The sequence below is a fragment of the Eleutherodactylus coqui genome, chromosome 11 (genome assembly GCF_035609145.1).
Source record: "Eleutherodactylus coqui strain aEleCoq1 chromosome 11, aEleCoq1.hap1, whole genome shotgun sequence".
Taxonomy (NCBI): domain Eukaryota; kingdom Metazoa; phylum Chordata; class Amphibia; order Anura; family Eleutherodactylidae; genus Eleutherodactylus; species Eleutherodactylus coqui.
The window spans coordinates 115,138,093-115,157,959 of NC_089847.1; the positions used below are offsets into that span (position 1 = coordinate 115,138,093).

The 19,867-nt window shown below is 45.5% G+C and overlaps 1 long non-coding RNA gene across 1 annotated transcript in view; it reads right to left on the reverse strand.

Annotated features, from left to right (window-relative positions):
- LOC136581649 (uncharacterized) overlaps positions 1-19,867 on the reverse strand; it is a 59,056-nt gene that overhangs the window by 27,810 nt on the left and 11,379 nt on the right. Inside the window, exon 2 of the long non-coding RNA XR_010787077.1 lies at positions 4,607-4,731. This is a non-coding gene — a long non-coding RNA (uncharacterized lncRNA). The remainder of the gene's footprint in view (positions 1-4,606; positions 4,732-19,867) is intronic.

Genomic DNA, 19,867 nt, shown 5'->3' on the forward strand with positions numbered 1-19,867 from the left:
CCTCCACAACAATGTCATATGCATACTCCACAACAAAGTCGATCATAAACCCCCACAACAATGCCGCTCACATACCCCCACAACAATATCGATTACATACCCGACAACAATGTTACTCACATACCCACACAACAATGTCGCTCACATACCACCACAACAATGATGCTTACATCCCCCCACAAGAATGTTGCTCACATACCCCCATAACAATGTCACTCACATACCTGCACAACAATGCCACTTTCACACCCCCACAACAATGTCACACACATCCCCCCACAACAGTGTTACTAACATATATTTACAACAGTGTTGCTCACATACCCCCACAAAAGTGTCTTAGTGACTGTGATCAGAGGACCTTTGTCTCCAGTGTGTCTACCTCGAGCATCCATCCAGATACCTACAGGTGGTTACTGATAGCCAAGGTGCCGTCCAGTTTATTGAAAGATCCTGCCCCGGTATTTGGCTCTGCCTGGCTTGCACCAGTGTTACATGGCATGGTCGGCAGGATAAACCAACCCATAATACCAGAACAGTATGAAGTGACCAGCCAAAATACCGACCCAAAAACAGCTGAACAGTTTCCAAGTGATGAACTTCCCAGCTGTGACTGAACCTGCTGTGAGCCGAACAAAGAGAGTCCTGAAGTCTATGAGAGACCCTCCAGCAAGAGCACAGGAGAAGGTGCCACAGTCAAGAATAACCTCACCAGGAGTGGTGTAGTGGCCCAGAGTTAATAGGGCCTCTCTATATTGTTCTATGCTTATCTCATGTCAATGTCTTGCTTGTGGAATGCATTTGATTTATGTGTATTGGATGGCTGCAGGACTGAGAGGGTTAATGTCTGGTATGTTCTGTCCTGTCTGAGAAATGTAACGTTTTGTGTGTGTCACGTGGTGTTGGTTTATATATGTGTTGGTAAGGAGACAAGGAGAGTGCCAGTAAAAGTGAGAAGAATGAGGTCCGACCGTGAGTGAGCAACACAGACATCAGACATCGGGCTGAGTGTGCAGAGAATGGAGGAAGTCGAGTGATGGCCTGATGCTCAGCCTGGGCTTCTCCTAGCCAGGAATCCTTGGCGTTTCTGATGAGCGCTGCAAGTGAAACCAACCGCTCCTTAGAGAGAAGATGAAGATACAGCAGAGTGAGTGTTGACAGGTTGAGAGAGAGAGAGAGAGAGAGTTTGCCGGGAGTGGGAATCACACAGATAAATTGGACTGTGGATTGTCCGAATGCCCTGAGAATTCTCCCTGCTTCACCACTTTGGCTTGTTGTATCTGTACCAGGACTGTTTGTTGAAATTTAAGTTTGAGAGTTTGCAGTAAACGGATGGAGCCGACCGTTCCCGCTCAGAAAATTACCCTGTGTGTGGACTATTTTATTACATCTGGAAGATCCACTGCAGATGACGGAACGATGACATCACTAGTGACAATTGGACTTGGTTACTTTTCACTTGATCGCCCCAAGCAGCACTTTGGTTGGGTCCCGAGCTACCCCCAGGGGAAGAGATGGTAGAGCCCCGTGACAAGGACTTTCTCTACCCCCCTGTCTCCTTGGCTATGTGCCCGCTCCTCGGACACTGCAGGGCAGAGCTTTAGCGTTATGAACAGGATGATTCCTCTGCGCCTTTGCAGTGGCAAAAACTGAAATGAGGCCGGGGTTGCCAAAATTGGTACAGGTACATGTCCAATGCTAAGTTGCAGTGACATGTGGTACAGGAGGCTAAAGGACAGTAACCCAGATAGAAAAGACCAGAAATGCCCCACTGAAAGAGGTCCATGATCTGAGTGATGGAGTTTCTGAAAAGTGGGGACTGCCTTATAGTTGGAACCCATGAAAGTATTCGGGTTCATGAGGGATCACGAGCTGGGCAATGATTTCTTTGCCCACTGGTTATCAGTCATGCTGGAGGACCTAAGTTTTGAAAATCACAATCTGGCTAAGCCCTGGCAGGTGAGTATTTTTTTGTTTGTTTTTTACCCTATTTTAACAGGCTTTTCTTATGAAGCCCTTCCCTGAAAAGCCATTGACAGCTGCCGTGGCTCAGCGGCAACTTTTGCCGCTGTTCCCGGCTTTGTAGCGCTGCTGAGCTATCAGCAGCCGGGAATTTAAAATCCCCGCCTGCTGGTAGCTCTGATTGTGATTGGCTGAAGCGCTCAGCCAATCCCTATTAGACCTACCAGCAGGCGGGGATTTTAAATCCCGGCTGCTGATAGTTCAGAACTACAGAGCCGGGGACAGCTGCAAAAGGCGTGGCTGAGCCACAGCAGGTGAGTATAGAATTTTTTCACCATTTTTTAAAAAGGCTTTTCAGGGAAGGGCTTGTAAAATTTCCCTGAAAAGCCATTGACAGCTCAGTGGCGACTTCTACCACTTTCCCCGGCTCTATAGTTCTCAGCTAGCAGCATGCGGGAATTAGAAATCCCTGCCTACTGGTAGCTCTGATTGTGATTGGCTGCAGCACTTCAGCCAATCACAATCAGAGCTACCAACAGGCTGGGATTTCAAATCCTCGGCTGCTGGTAGCTTAGTACTACAGAGTTGGGGACAGTGGTAGAAGGCACCGCTGAGCCCCAGCAAGTGAGTATTTTTTTTTTTTTAACCACTATTTTAAAAGGCTTTTCAGGGAAGAGCTTATGAAACCCTTCCCTGAAAAGTCATTGACGGCTGCCGGGGCTCAGCGGCGACTTCTGCCGCTGTCTCCGGCTCTGTAGTACTGAGCTATCAGCAGCAGGGGATTTAAAATTCCCGCCTGCTGGTAGCTCTGATTATGATTGGCTGAAGCACTTCAGCCAATCACAATCAGAGCTACCAGCAGGTGGGGATTTCAAATCTTCAAATCCCTGGCTGCTGATAGCTCAGTACTACAGAGCCGGGGACAGCAGCAGAAGGCGCAGCTGAGCCCCAGCAGCTGAAGGGAGGTGAGTATTTTTTTTACACTACTTAAATAACTTTTCAGGGAAGGGCTTATGTAGCCCTTCCCTGAAAAGCCACTGCAGCTGCCGGGGCTCAGCGGCAACTTCTGCCGCTGTCCTGGCTCTATAGTTCTCAGCTATCAGCAGCCGGGGATTTAAAATCCTCACCTGCTGGTAGCTCTGATTGTGATTTGCTGAAGCGCTTCAGCCAATCACAATCAGAGCTACCAGCAGGTGGGGATTTTAAATCCTCGGCTGCTAATAGCTGAGATCTACACAGCCGGGGACAGCCAGGAGAAAACGCGGCTGAGCGCGGCAGCCGAACGGAGGTGAGTATGTATTTTTTTTGGTTTTTTTTTAACACTTTTCTTTGATTTTCAGGGAAGGGCTTATATTTAAAGCCCTCTCCTGAAAAACATTTCAGGGGTGTCAGCAGCAGGATCCTCCACTGCAGCTGTCATGTGTGACAGCTGCGATAGGGAATCCTTTATTCCCCGCACGGATTTAGAAGTCCTCTGCTGCATCTGTCACAGATGTGACAGGTGCAGCAGGGAATTCTTTTTCCTTGCGGGGAAGCAGGAAACATGTGCCACACGCGGTAGATGTGTTCTGCATCCCTGTGGGACATGACAGCGTTGGGGAGGTACACTTTTTTTGCCTTTTTTTTTATACTAAAATGTTTATTTTTCACGGAAGGGCTTATATGTAAAGCTCTTCCCTGAAAAGGAATGCAGGGGTGCCAGCAGAGTATTATTTTTAATGGAGCCGCCGGCAGCAGCCGCGGCCCCATTGACAACAAGCACGCAGCTGTGTTCACGCGTGTTTTTCCTCGTACCTAGGTGCGCACGTATGTACGCACCTAAGTACGCACAAAAACACGCTCGTGTGAACCCACCCTAAGGGGCTATTTACACAGCTATAGGCGTTTTATGTGCACCCACTGGCGCCGTAAAGACGCCTGCACGGCAAACGGGACGGCGCATATACACTGAGGCTGCAATGCCATGGGGCCTGGGAAGACAGTCCCCCTTCCCTTGTCCTCACCAGCTCACCTCCTCTCTCCTCCCTTCCGGCCATTTGCAATAAGAGGGGGGCAGGGCGGGGCAGAGCTTAGCTCCTGCCCCTCCCCACCCCTTGTCCATAGCCAGCAATGGGAGTGGGTGGGGCAGGCAGAGCTTAGCTCCACCCCTCTCATTGCAAACATCAGAAAGCCGAGCATGAAAACCCGTCCGATATACGCCCGTGTAAATAAGCCCTAAATTTGGTTTGTTCTCATCTAATTAAAGGTGACATGTTTGGTAGGGACATATACCCGGGGCGTTAACATACGGTAATCATAGAGTCATTACATACTAAGCCAATCATGAGCTGTACCGTTATGATGTGAATAAAGCAGAAGTGTACTGGAGAATGACCAACATGGAGTCAGACTCAGATACATTTGCATGCATGCAACTTCTCATTATAACCAATTTGGAGCAGGCAGTGAAGTACATGGAATATGATATTTATTCCTACAACATACTGGAACCAAAGACCGAGGCCTGGTAACATGAAGATGGGGACAATCAAAAGTGAATTTCATATACTGAATAGTGATTAATGGATTAATTGAAGCAATGGAAGGTATTTATCATCTCATTATAGTAAACTCATTGATTTATCTTTGATTCCTCTAGTCTCACCTGAGTTCTTTAGGTCTGTCTTTACCGCTGACGACCAATCTAATGTCTCACGGTGATTGTAGCGGCACCTTCACAAGGCACATACATGTTGTGTGAAGAGCTGGAAGCATTGGATGACCAACTGTCTGTAAATAGAGACTTGAACAGTTTATAAGCAAGTGAATAAAGGTGATTTTCATCCTGTGCATTGAATGGTTTGCAGTGTAATTTACACTTATTTCACCTATTCTTCTGTGAATATCACTGATGGATATGAAGATCTTCAGTTAAAACAGAACACAACCCTCAACCCTTCCCGCTGCAGACCCTTTTTTCTACTTTTTTAAATTTTCATTTTTCTTCCCCACTTTAAAAAAAAATCATAACTTTTCCATATTCTGGAGTAGAGAGAGAAAGCATAGGGGCACATGGGGGCACCTTCAGCCCTCATGTGTTGAAGATGGAAGAGGGGGAGAGGTTTCCCGAGTGCAAGAGTCCACATAAATTGTAAGTGAGCCCCCAAGAGAGAGAGTGAGCAACCAGTGAGTAAGACTTTCTCAAGGCCCAGTGCAGAGGTACTCCTTCTTCTTCTTCTTCTTCTTCTTCTTCAACTGTTCACACGCAAGCGTCTGAAGTCTGCAAGCAAATTAACTGTTGACTCACCTTAGAATCGAGGTTACAATACCTTCAGGTGACAAGTGGACAACCTGTAGCACATCTGCAGAGCTGCTGACTAGGAACTGCATCAGAATCTTATGCATGAAGGAGACTGGGGGCATCAACCTGACTGACGCTCCCTTAACTAATAACAAAAACTTACCCGGAGACTTCTTGTGTGTAAATGTGGGGTAGGCCACAGCTTTTATTAAATATTTAACCTCTACTATTTTAATTTAACTATTTTAACTCCATAAACCCTTCCCATGCTACAACCCGCTTAATTTAAACTGATTTTAGCTTTAACTATTCCACAGGACGTTTGTAAGCCCGCTTTCCTTGGGCTTGTAAACCCTCCTCTTCTCCAGCATGGAAAGTTCAAGGCCAACCACAGCTGTGACAACTTCCGAACGTATAAAAGTCCCATAAAGTCTTTCCTCACCCATCTCACGGGCGGGTGGGTGGGCGTCTTCCTCGGCTTCGTCCTCTTTCCTCCACGCTTCTTCTCTCTTGGTCTTCTTCCTGTCTTCTCCTTCTTCTTCCGTACCTAGCTCCTCCCCCCCATCTAGCTCGCTATTCCCTTTAAGCTCCGCCCCCAGTCCCATGCAGCCTCGTTATTCACTGTGCTGCATAAGAGACAATTCTGCACCTGTAGCATGAACATTTTTTTCTAAATCCCCTGCTAGTTTCGGTATATAATCGTATCTTGACGCCACTGTAAGCTAGGGGTTTGACATGGCTCCCATGGAGGAATGCCCCTGTCACACCCCTAGCTCCAGATTGGCTGAATAGCTGCAGGTCCTGGAAGGTGCTTGGTAGGATGTGATTTCCAATCCTGGCTTGTTTCACTGAGCCCTTTCTGGGACGCTTGCCTTGGCCTTGGTCCCCTGGCTGCTGTCCTGCTGTGAGTAGTGTGCTACTACTTCCACACCCCACCTGCCTGTGCTCACCTACAGCCCAGCGGCTGTTCTCCCTTTTGCCCCGCTCCGTCACTCATGGGATCCACTGCCCTCGCCTGATCCGCCGCCTCTGCTGGCGGTGCCATTTCCGCTGGTTGCCAGCGCCTCTGCTGCTGGTGCCGCTCCTGCTGTTTGCCCATGCCTCTACTGGCGATGCGGCTCCCACTGGTTGCCGGCGCCTCTGTCGGCGGTGCTACTCCTGCTGCTTGTCGGCACCCCAGGTGGCGGTGCTGCTCCTGCTCTTTGGTCGGTCCTGCTGCCATTTCCTAAAAGCACTTGGGGGATTGTAGAGGGCAGCACTGTAAGGCTCGCCACTGTCCTTCGGCACCTGTGCTTCTGGCGCTGCCGCTCCCGCGGTGTGGCTGCCTAGCTGCCGACCACACTCTGTGCTTTAGCACAGAGTGGGGTGCCACCTTCTGGGGCGCCGGCAGGGGAAGCCCCTTGCACCTGTGGCTGCAGCGGGGGGCCGCTGTCTGCTATTAAAATCTATTGAGCTGGAGGCTAACCTTACTGGGCTGCCAGGACCTACAGCCCAGCCTGCTCTCCAGCCAATCACATACAGTTGGCGTCACCCCCTTGTCAGTTTTGACTCCACCAGTACTTCCCGGTGGTGTCAAGATACAATAATACCGCTAGTTTCACTGTCTGTTATTATAATTGCTTCTCAAATTTGTTGTCTGAACATGCTTTTACTCTGCAGGTACGTTACCATTACAAATACCATACTTTTTTTCACTTCTACTACAACCGCACTTGCCCGCAGCCAGCAATGGGAGGGGGCAGAGCGGGGTGAAATTAGCTCTGTCCTGCCCCCTCCCATTGCAAACAGCCAAAGGGGAGGAGAGAGGAAGAGAGAAGGGGAAGGGAGTTTAGGAATCACGCTGCTAAACTCCCTCCTACCTCCCTTCTCCGGCCACTGTCATTGGCTCCTGTAGGAGCTCATGCAGCGGCCAACCTATTCCAAGCACAAAGATAGTTCCAGGCGCTATTATGGCCGGCTGGGCGCTTTTACACCATGGGAATATGCCTGTGTGATTTGATGCACTGGAATTCAATGCATCAGATAAAAGCGTATATCGGCTGGCTGTGAAAACGGTGGCTGATATACGCTCTTGTGAATAAGCTCTTACACTGAAGGGTGGTCGTTTAAAAATTAGCGGCCAACCTATTCCGAGCACAAAGCTATTTCAGCACTGCTACATACTTCAGATATTGGCAAGATATTAGAGAGCAGACAGAATCTGCTGTATACGGTCCGCTGCACTTTTCACCTGAGAATCTCAGGCACGGCTCACCTACAACCATCTGAATGGGCCCTAAAACCAGCTGATGGAGTCCAGTGGTGAACACCTATATATGTGCCATCACCGGCTGCTGGTGGGCATGATGGGCACAACCCCATGTGAGGCAGAAGATAAATGTGATGCCACTAAACTGAAGCCGATCAGCTGCCAGCTAAATGGTCGACACAACAACCCTCTACAAGGTTCATCAATTAGCTGAGGCTGTCAAGGAACAGAAAAAGGCCACCTGAATAAACGCAGGTCTGCGAGCAACATTAATAAAAGCAAATAAAAAAGGCCGCATGTGAGCCTAGAACCGGATCAAGTAACAATATATAGTACTGTACACTGGCGTACGGTGAGGGGAAGGAGAGAGACGGGAGGCAGCGCCGCAGGTCAGCAAGAGCACAGGGGAGTACTGTTATACGTGGAGTCGGCAGCCAATTACAGGCTGCAGACTCCCACGGCGCGCGGCCCTCCCACTGATAGGCTGCAGCTGTGAGTGGTCACAGCTGCAGTCTATCAGTCTCTGCCGGCCAGCGATTACCGGGGGAGGGGCTAGTGCGGCTCTACTCACCTCCGGAGCGATCCATGCAGAGGCGGTACAAGAGAGTGCAGGAGGACCTGTGGCTGCAGATCACATGACTAGGCTAATTATATATGTACAGCTGGTATAACCTGGGTATATACTGTATATAATTATATATGTACAGCTGGTATAGCTTGGGTATATACTGTATATAATTATATATGTACAGTTGGTATGATCTGTGTATATACTGTATATAATTATATATGTACAGCTGGTGTAACATGGGTATATACTGTATATAATTATATATGTACAACTGGTATAGCCTGGGTAATACTGTATATAATTATATATGTACAGCTGGTATAGGTTATACCTCTCCTGTATATAATTATATATGTACAGCTGGTATAACCTGGGTATATACTGTATATAATTATATGTACAGCTGGTGTAACCTGGGTATATACTGTATATTTGAACACTTTACACACAACTGAAAATCACATCAGAAACCTGCATGCAGTTTAAAACCCGCCTGTACTGGTTGAATCCCCGTGCGGTTTATAATTGTGCATGCGGTTTCTGGATGTGATTTTAATTGTGGTTCAAAAATGCAACAAAATCCATGCACAGTGTAAGGCCGGCTGCACACAACTGGGTCGGATTCTGCATGCGTGAGCCCGCAGCGGAATCCCACCCTGTGCCCCGCTGGCATCCGTGCGTACCTGTAATTTCTTTCTTTTTCCTGTACTGCGGATGGTCTACATGGCGAGCCGTCGGACCCGCGCAGTACTGTTTTTTTCTTTTAATCACTGACTTTCCAGCGCCGTTGCTAGTTGATGACACGGCTGCCCGCGACTTTTCCGCAATGTCAGGACGGTGGGTCGCACGGCTTGCATTGAGTTCAATGGAGGCCGTCCGTGCAGAATCTGCACTAGAATACAGCATGCCGTGATTTTTCCTCCGTGAGCGGAAAACCACAATTGATTTCCGCTCGTGTAAAGGGAAAAACGCTTTTCCATAGCATGCTGCGGGCGGTACATGCTGCGGAATCTGTAGGCGGATGCCAGCGCCATATTCCGCTATGCAAATCCAGCCGTGTGCAGCCGGCCTTAGGCTAATTTCACACGAGTGATTCTGAAACTATGCCCCCTATCACACTCGCCAACGTGTGCTGTGCCCACGGATGTGAGGGGTTGTTGTGTTATATCCAGCTCCCATCACATCATCATATTCTCGTGTGATGCACAGGAAAAAAAACATCGCTCCCGTGTATGATCGCATGCAAAACAATGGGGTCATATTCATGTGCGTCTTGCAACGCACAAATCTCGCACAATTTTGAAAGCGGCCTAAGACATTACCAACAGGTCTGTATGTAGTCAAGGAAAGGAGTCCTGATGAGAAGGCTTACGCCAAGGGGCTGCATCATGTTTGTAAATTAGCACAGTTTAGGTATAGATATGGGTACAGATGGAGGGGGGCCCAGCTGGGCTTTTGCACCCGGGCCCCTTAGCCTTTAGGTACGCCCCTGGAACTGTACACAAGTTCTAGGGACACTTGCACACAGTTTTTGAAGGAACTCAGCAGGGGGGTTGTTTCAAACACCTTGGAGAACTAAGCCCAGATCTCTTGTGGATGAAGGTTTGCGCAAATCCTTCTGTGTCTGGATGTTTGGGGTCATTGTCCTGCAGACACCTGGAGTTTAAAAAAAAAATTCTTGCTTTGCAGCATTTTTCCCACGTCTGCCTAAATCCTCTACAGTTCTGTATAAATCCACATTAACACATTTTTGTGGCTATTTGGTCACTTTCACAGGGCAACAAAATTGCGCGATTTTCTTGTGATGCGACAGCGCTACAAACCGCATGTATGTGAAGCCCATGCCTTCCAATGGGTTCCTTCACATTAGTGATGTTTTGTAGGCGGCTACATTGCTGAATATTGCCCTGATTTGCGATGTTTTGTGGCCCATGTTTCCCGGAGGAGCCTTCCTTTCTGTCGCTTCGCATCGCACAAAAACGCGGATCACATCGGAGGATCATTTGTAATAACCCTAAATGTTTGTGACATTGTTAGCAAGATATGGATTCCGGCAGCAGTAGACTTATTCATGGTGGCAGAGGAGCCTTCATCTCCAACAGATATCTATGAGGGCCGCCTCACATGTATCATCAGGGTCCATCAGAAGGTCCTCTGATCCGTCAGCACTCCAGTAACGGTAACTACCGGCCCCCATGATGGCCATGTTCTAGCAGGAATCCTCTGACACAAGACTGGTCATAGTAGGAAGATACAGAGATGGATGCTTCATGTTTACTGCTTGTTGTGACATCACACATACGTGTACACGGCTGCATGTGAGGCTTCTATGAGGTCACTATGGTCTTTGGTTCCAATCTGTGATGTCACAGACGCTGCAGGTATATAAAGTGATGTTACAGTGAGATGAGCTCATTCTGTATAGAAAGTGAGAGAGAGAAGAGAAAATGTTTGTGAAAATGATATTAGTGACCCTGCTGCTATTACCATCAGTGCATGCAGTTCGAATCTTCAACGCAAAATATGAAGGTAAGTACATTACTGCACAAGGAGTTAATCCTAGCATGGGCAGGTGATATGGGCGGAGGGATCTAAGAGTTCAGCCTAATAACATATAGATTAGCTATATATACCCTGTTTCCCAAAAAATAAGACAGGGTCTTATATTAATATTTGCTCCAAAATATTTTTCTTTTTTACATGTATGGCTGCCGGGACACTGTTTACATTGACTTTTGTTTTTTAATTAACTGTTTTTAAGGCTAATTTTTGGAGTAGGGCTTATATTTACAGCATCCTCACAAATCCTGAAAAATTATGCTAGGGCTTATTTTCTGGGAAACAGGGTAGTTAATAGCATTCTCTCCGTGCTGCAGACACTCACTACTAGATGTAGAAGAAGGGGGTTCACTAGAGATAGAGGGGTTACCGGCTGCTTCGCATTTTGTCAGTAGAGTTGTTCCTTATTGGATGTGTGTGCGTCGCTTATTATGGGAAGAGATGGCATTGGGAAGTCTATGGGACTCTGGGTGATGTTCTGCTGGGGAGCCTTGGGTTCTGGCATTCAGGCTAATGTTACTTTAAGGGCTTATTCACACGGCCAAGAATCTTGCAGGAGTTTTGTACAATGCAAGACACGCAAATCCCACACAAATGTGAAATCCATTCTTTTGAACGGTCTATTCACATGAGAGATTTTTCACTCACAGCGATACTGAGGGGAACTAAGATCGCAGCATGTCCTATTATTGGATGTTCCCGCAGAAGGAATCCCCCATTGTTTCCTATGGAAGCACAAAAAAAAATCGTATGCAATTAATTTCCATTGCAGCCCATGGGAAGCTCTCGGGATCTTTTCTCAGATGTGAAAATCGCAATCTCACAGAAGTGATGGAATCTTTAAGCAAAAACTCATCGGCTCGTCGTGAAAGTGGCAAGTTGCCAAGTTTGATATTAGGCGGAGTCTCTTGGCCTGATATGGGGCACCCGTGTGAATGTAGCCTCACACATACCGCTGTTTGTGCGCCTACACATTGTCTGCATACATTGCAGGTGGGAACTATTCTCCATATCCCCAATGTATCAGCCGAACACATTGTAAATATTCCCTTGTACTGAATAGCTTTCACTACGACTGGCCTAGATGGTCGCTGGCAATGTGTAAGAGGCTGGCATGGCACCTGTATAAGTTAGTGCCCCCTATGAGCCCCTGGACTGTGGCAGGGCAAGATGTGGTGCCCAACGGGGGGCCGCAGGCGGCTGAGGAGAGCGTCAATAATGTGCTGAATAAACTGCTCATTGGGGGTGGGGGTTATAGGAATTCCTGGTGCCTTATTGTACATGCTGGGGAACAAGGATCGGTAGGAGCCGCCCATCCTTACATCCCAAATAACAACTCATTTTGGAATCCGCAGTTGTAATACTAACGACCTAATGAATAAAAGGCAGATTATTAATAACTTCTATTGTTTCTTCTTTTCTAGATGTACCAAGAAAGAAGATAGAAGAGAAGCCCACCATTATAGATCGAATAGAATATAACATCAGGTTCATTCTACCAGCTCTGGCCCCCTACATCTTGGTACTCGTATATGGGGTGGGCAAGTGTCTCTACGAAAGACACAAGTAAGTATTGTAAATAATACTTTTATCAGCTACACTGCGGTCTACATAGGAAATAGCGCATCCTCACATTATCACATGACATATTAACCCCTTAGCGCTCCAGTATGTACTGTTATGTCACGGAAGTTCAGGGATTGTATGGAAAGGGGTCCGGGGAAGAAACAGACGGCACCCGTCCACAACAGCTCCAATGAGCAACGCCGCTGAACAGAGCTGTTAATACTTTAATTGCCACGGTTTATGTTTAGGAGTCCCGAATAGTTCCCTGTGATGAGATATGAGAGTGCCGTGTATTTGCCATGGCAGCCGGGAGCCTGTGGTGTGGCTTGATAGATTTCCTGTCAGATTGCAATATAATGTAATACTATGGTATTACATCATACTGCAGGAGCGATCAAACCATCGCAAGTTCTTGTTCCCCATGGGGAGGAAAAAAATGTAAAAATCAGTTTTGAAAAAGTTGTATTATTTTAATAAAAAAATAAAACGTAATAAAAGTAAAAATAAAACATTTTCCCATATTTAGAATAAAAGAATCTAAATTGAAAAAAAAAAAATTTCGCTGTAGATTATAAACTGTAGACACAAAACCCCCAAATATGGCAGAATTTCTTTTTTTTTTTCATGGCACTCCATTTTTTTAAAGTGGAGAAAAAATTCTAAAAATACAAAAAAAAACAGAGCACGTCAAGAAGGGGTTAACGGGTATATTTTATTGTGCTGTACATTTCTTGTGGCTTGTTTTACTGCTCGGACTCACAAGGTGACTTCTAATTTTACTACTTTAAAGGAAAAAGAGGACGGATGAAGCCCCAGATGACATCGAGAGTGGAGGATCATCCAATTCCACAGAGAATAGCGACGAATCCGATGGTAAATGCAACATAAATAATCTAATCTATCTATCTATCTATCTATCCATCCATCCATCCATCCATCCATCCATCCATCCATCTATCTATCTATCTATCTATCTATCTATCTATCTATCTATCTATCTATCCTAATGGATAGAAAATCATGGCATAACCGCAGGATAAATGTCTGATAGATGTGATTCTCACCTCGGGGACCCACATGGATTTCTAAACTTCAGGGTAATACAGCTGATGGCTGATGCATCCAGGCAGAGAATGAATGGAGAGAAGACCACCCATGAGCAAGAGTCTGTCCATTCACTTCTATGGGAGTCACAGAGCTAAAAACAGTCAGTCCCATAGAGGTGAATGGAGAGCGCCGCGCACATCCATGACCTCTCTTCTATTCCCTTTCTGCATGTATACGGTAGTCATCAATTACTTTACCGGGTGCGAGACCCCAATCTGGAGATAGGCGAGAGTCCCGGAGTTAGGACGCACATCTCTCAGACATGGTAAAAAGTTTGCTTATAGCTTGATGAAAAGATTGATCCCCACCGTGAGATTTTAACGGTACCAAACTTTCTCATTTTCCCCAATATACATTGTTGGGATAAAATGAGCAGCTGCCGTTTTACTAATATATTAGGGAATTGTGCTTTATGTCATTATCTAGTATTTTATGGGGTCTCCAACTCCAGGCCGGCAGCGGAGGGGATCAATGTGCATTATATGAACATCTAATCTTATAGGCCGTGTCTATTTTACAGGACAAAATGGACAACAGGAGAAAACATCCGATACATTTACTGTTGAGAATGAAGTCATAAGACCAGAGGAAGAGTAAGTTCTTGTAGTTCTTGTTGAGGTAGCAGTCACTACCGGGCCCTGAAGTCTAATAAAAAAAATACCAATTTTATTAGCGCCGCTTGTGCCGGTCACACACACTGATGTCAGTGTGCGCACCTGGGATCATACTTCCCTGACCTCTTCTCATTGTTTCCTTAGGAGAAGGGGAGAAGAAAAGAACCTCCATCAGCTCGAGCGACCTGCAGCAGCGCCGAGAAGACTAAGGGTGTTCATAAGACTACAAAGAGGAGGTAAGTATATGGGTCTCAGGGGGGGAAGGGCTACTACTACTGGGGCTATTGTGGGGTTAATATTATTACTGGGGCCAATATAGTGGACACTATTAGTAATATATTGGACCCAGTAATAATAGTAGTACTACCGAGGCCACTGTGGGGGTCACTATTACTACTGGGACAACTGTAGGGGTCACTGTTACTACCTGGGCCAATAAAGGGGACATTATTACTACTGAGGCCACTGTGAGGGACAATTTTACTACTAAGGCCACTGGGGGGGTCACATATACTATCGGGGCTACTCTGCACATGGCAGAATACCTAAAGCTGACTTAGGGTATGTTTACACTTGGTAGAAATGCTGTGGAATGTCCGTTGCTAAAATTTACGTGGCATATCCACAGCTGATTTCATAGTATGCGGTGTGTCCCCGCATGCCAAGGCTTCCCACTGTCAGCACTTCCTGGCTTTCTGTTCCCAGCGGCCTGTTCAGATGTGGTTCACTGTTCAGGTGGGAAAGCCTACAAAGGAGGTGAGGGGGAGCGCCGCAAAGTATGAAATCAGCTGCAGATATGCGGCCCTGTCCTTTTTATAATGACGGAGGTAAAATCATACGTGGTGATAAGCCGCGCCCCCTGGTGTGTTGGCACTTTGTGATAAATAAGTGGGTTTTGGGTTGCACTTTGGGCACTCGGTCTCTAAAAGGTTCGCCATCACTAGTATCGACTGATCTGGAGTCTACAATGGGCGTTTATACTAGTGGTGTAATATTATCTAGAGCCCCCAAATGGATGCATGAACTTCCCCGACTGTCCTGCTCGGTATAATCTGTCTCCATGTACATATACGAGTTCTCCTCCCTGATGGCACCAACTTCACACGATAACAAGATCTTTGGGAATTATTCTTACACTGGATTTTGTAATTTTTCAGGTCTGAAAACCAACAGGACAAGAAGGAAGAGGAGACGGAGATAGTCTCAGGGACCGGCAATAATACCGCAATAAGACCGCGACGAGGTAACATATAGCGCTAATGATATGTCTTACAGCAGCTACACTACTCCAGTCTATGAAAAGCCTTATGTGTATATATTTGTAAAGTTCTCCTAGTATTCAGGTCCTTCCATATCATTCCTCTTCACTTCTGGGAAAAGTTGTTTTAACCCCTCAAGGACCAGGATGTTTTGTCCCTAAAGGACCAGACATTTTGGGGGGGATTTTGCCCATGTGGTGGTTTTACTGCCCTATTTGTTTTTTTCCATCAGCTGTCAAAATTAATTTTGCTGCATTTTTTTTCTGTGACATATAGGTCAGTTTTTAAAATATCCATCACTGATTTTTTTTGCTGTTTTTGAATTTTGTTAGGGGTAAAAAAAAAACAAAAGAAACCCAATTTTTGTAAAATATATAGTTTATTTTTGAGCCCTTTGTAGCCTGTACAAAGGAGAATGTAGAAAATCACAGCGATATAATAGTTGTGTTCCCGCGATATTGCTGCGTTTTCTTGCGGCAATATCACCATTTTGTCGTGCTACAAAGTCGCACAACTTTGTATCGCTCTTTTGCCGGCATTTTCGGGGCAGCTTGAAACAAAAGTTCTACTCCTAAAATAGGCCCTAGCTGCATTTAAAAACAAACAATACATTACCTAACAGGCGCTCTCCTCCCCATACTCCAGCATACTTGTTTGCAGTCTTCAGGGGGGTCATAAATCCCACCTACAGGAAGCGCTCGCTCTGATTGGTTCTTAAAAGCCACAGCTCAGCCAATCAATGCAGAGCTCGATGAACCAATTACAGCCATTGGTTTACATCCTTTATAGTAGTATCTCCACCCTTTCCTTCTTTTGGATTTTATAATAGGTGGCACTGCCAAAGTATTGTAACATCTCCCGTTTGTATATTGAGGTATATAGTCACATTACAAACAGAAACCTCTCCCAGTGTGAACATCCACATGAGCTGACCGGCTTTCTAATAACAGGCGATGTCTGATTTGAAACACATGAGATCATGGCATCTAATGCTAGACAGTATAACAATGGGCGACCCATCACAGTGATTATATATAGTGGCATCTTGGGGTTATTGAGTTTGGGGGTTGTCGCACTTCAGTAGCCCATGTCCGGCCAATTCTGGCCTTACTGGTCCTTTAAATCTCTGCAACTCCATCAGCAGACTTTATCACATATAGCATTCCATCTTCAGCCATACTGGCTCTATACTGCTATATATCATGTGCATCAGTGGAAATCAACACTTGTCCACTCATCACTGGACTTCCAGACGCTCAGGACACCTCAGCAGGGCTGTACAGCATTTTCCTTATCCGCATCCTCCCTGTCATACCCACACAAGGGTTTTCTGTAATTTACTAGCAGAATGACTGCTCTACTGCCCTCTGCAGGCCATCTGTGCTACCACACTGCCTATTCCTTAAAAGAAGGTTTAACTAAATTGTCTTTATGTTTTCTTTCTGCAGGAAGTGACATTCCCCATAACATCAGGGGAGATGTCAAACAGCAGCAAATACCATCTGTTGCCATCAGCCAAGATCAAAAACCACCTGCTGCCAAGAACAGCTAATACCACCTGCAGCCACCAACCAACAACAGATAACACCTGCTGCCAAAAACTCCTAATACCAGCTGCAGCCACCAACCAACAATAGATACCATCTGCTGCCAAGAACACCTAATACCACCTGCAGCCACCAACCAACAATAAATATCATCTGCTGCCAAGAACACCCAATACCAGCTGCAGCCACCAATCAACAATAGATACCACCTGCTGCCAAGAACACCTAATACCATCTGCAGCCACCTACCAATAATACCACCTGCTGCCAAGAACACCTAATACCATCTGCAGCCACCAATCAACAATAGATACCACCTGCTGTCATAAACACCTAATACCACCTGCAGCCACCAACCAAAAATAGATACCACCTGCTGCCAAGAATACCTAATACCACCTGCAGCCACCAACCAACAATAGATACTACCTGCTGCTAAGAACACCTAATACCAGCTGCGGCCACAAACCAACAATAGATACTACCTGCTGCTAAGAGCACCTAATACCAGCTGCAGCCACCAACCAACAATAGATACCACCTGCTGCCAAGAACACCCAATACCAGCTGCAGCCACCAACCAACAATAGATACCACCTGCTGCCAAGAACACCTAATACCATCTGCAGCCACCAACCAACAATAGATACCACCTGCTGCCAAGAACACCTAATACCAGCTGCGGCCACAAACCAACAATAGATACCACCTGCTGCCAGGAACACCTAATACATTCTGCAGCCACCAACCAACAATAGATACCACCTGCTGCAAAGATTACCTAATACCATCTGGTGCCAGCAAACAACATTGTTGGTTTTTAAGATTTATTTTTAGATTTGTAATTATATTTTATATTTATAATCCAACATCCTAAATTAAAGATATATTCTTTAAGTCCTGGAGCGGCTTCATTTTAATATTATTCCTTTATAGTGCTTATTTGTAGCAAGAGATTAATGTGGATGGACCCCGCACCTCAATAAAATGAAAGAAAAGAAGTAAGGGGGAGGAAGAAGGGCACTCTTCTTGGTTTAGCATTATAAGGGCCCATTCACACGGGAGCATTTACCATCTGGCTGCTCTTCGTGCATTTTACGGGCATCACACAGACCCATTATAGCCAATTTGGCTATAAACATAAACATTTTTTCACAAGGACTGATTTTCTTTTAGTGTAATCACTTAACTTAGCTGATACTAGAAAGGTATTGCAGGCTTATCAATCAGGTATGCCTAATTATCATTTGATGCATTGGAGAAGAAAACAATGAGACATACTTAAGTGATGTTTCTAAGCTCTTCTGTGTTTATTGTTCCAATGTGAGAGGTTATATAGTGTGGCAACCCCCACAAGGTTAACAAGTCTACAGCATGTGTTATACTTCTCTCTTAGTAAAACATTACAAAGGTTAATTATGACAAAGCTGCATACTCAGTATATGATACCCTGTTAGTAAAATTTCTCTACAATGTGTGTCTTTTGCACTTGTACATCTTGCCATACACACAGCACAAATATTATGCACACAACACTACTGCATGAAATATAATTCAATAATTTCACAAGCACATGTGAAAACATTGCAGCATGTTCTATTTTGGTCTATATCACAGGCCAGAGTTGGACATGCAATATCCTCTACCTGTGGGACTCTGACAGTTCACAGATGTGTGTCTGTGTGCTCTCTGGTGCATTTTGTACCAGAGAATCTCAGGCACAGTTCACATACAACCATCTGATTGGGCCCTAAAACCAATGTGCGATCACCTGGTACTTTTGTACATGATGGGCACAACTCCCACCTATTAGTACATATGATACATATTGCCACTACTAAACATCAAACTTGGGTTGATGAAGCAATGTGTAAAGACATTGAAGAGGAATGGAAAGCATTTTGGCTACAAATGTAGAAAACTTCCTGTGATGAGCATGGAGAAGCTGAAAGCAGGTAAATTCGATGGACTACAAATCCAGAAACTCATGAAAGACCAGCGATTCCAAGATTCAGGGATGTAAGTGATGAACAGTGTGAACGATCTCACCAGGAAAAAAAGATTATTAAAGAGCAGTACTTTAATAGAGGCGGGATTTATGAATTGGCCAATCATGGCTCAGCCAATTTATGAATCCGACTTCCACAACGTGATTGGTTCTTCAAACTCTTCTCAACTAATCAATGCAGAGCTGGATGAACCATATTGGTTGATCGAGCGTGGCATTGATTGGTCGAGTCGAGCTGGAGGAACCAAACAGAGACATCGCTTCCTGGAGGTGTGATTTTTGAATCCCGCAACCAGGAAGTGATCTTCTGTGGGTGAACGAGGACTGCAGAATGGCCAACAGAGCTCAAGGGAACAGCGGGAGGACCTGGACCATACCTGCTAGGTAAGTATTCTCCTTTTTTGGGGGGAAATTCAGCTAGGGCTTATTTTAGGGGAGGGTTTAACCTGTTTTTTAACCAATTTTATCACAGACAACAGCAAAGCATCACTGACGCTACAAAATTGCATGAACACAGTTGTGATATCATTGCGATTTTGTAGCACCGATATGCCTGTATAACCGGAGCCTACACAGCACTGTCCTTTAATTCCAACTCCCCTTCCCTCTTTTCAGAAAAAAACTGGGAAACAGAACTTCAGGAGACCTTTATTGAGGACCAATGGCTTCTGTATGTCAGTTGGGTACTAAGACCTCTTGTTGTGCCAATCATTAAGAAGACGTTTATATAGGTGGCATCTACCGCTTGTCTCAAATGTTTCCTGGTACTTCTGGTTTGTGTTGGAGATGTTATGGACAGGTTGGATCTCTGCTACATATCTGGTGGTCATGTGAAATCCTTAAACCTCTATGGGATCAGATTTACTTCCCACTACATTCAATTTTGAATTGTGACTTCCGATGGGGCCCTAATGTGGCCCTATTATCAATGTTTTAGTGTCCAATCAAAATGTAGAATTGTACGACTTTTGGTTTCCCTGTAAGATCCGCACAACCCCCTAGTGAAAAATGTTGGAGACCAAATCCTGGGCATGAAAGATAGAAACCAGTCAAAGAAAATCCTGCATAAATAACGACACGTGGCGATTACATGTAATGATATAAGACGGTAAATAATATTCCACACTCATGATTGGTCCGGAGAAC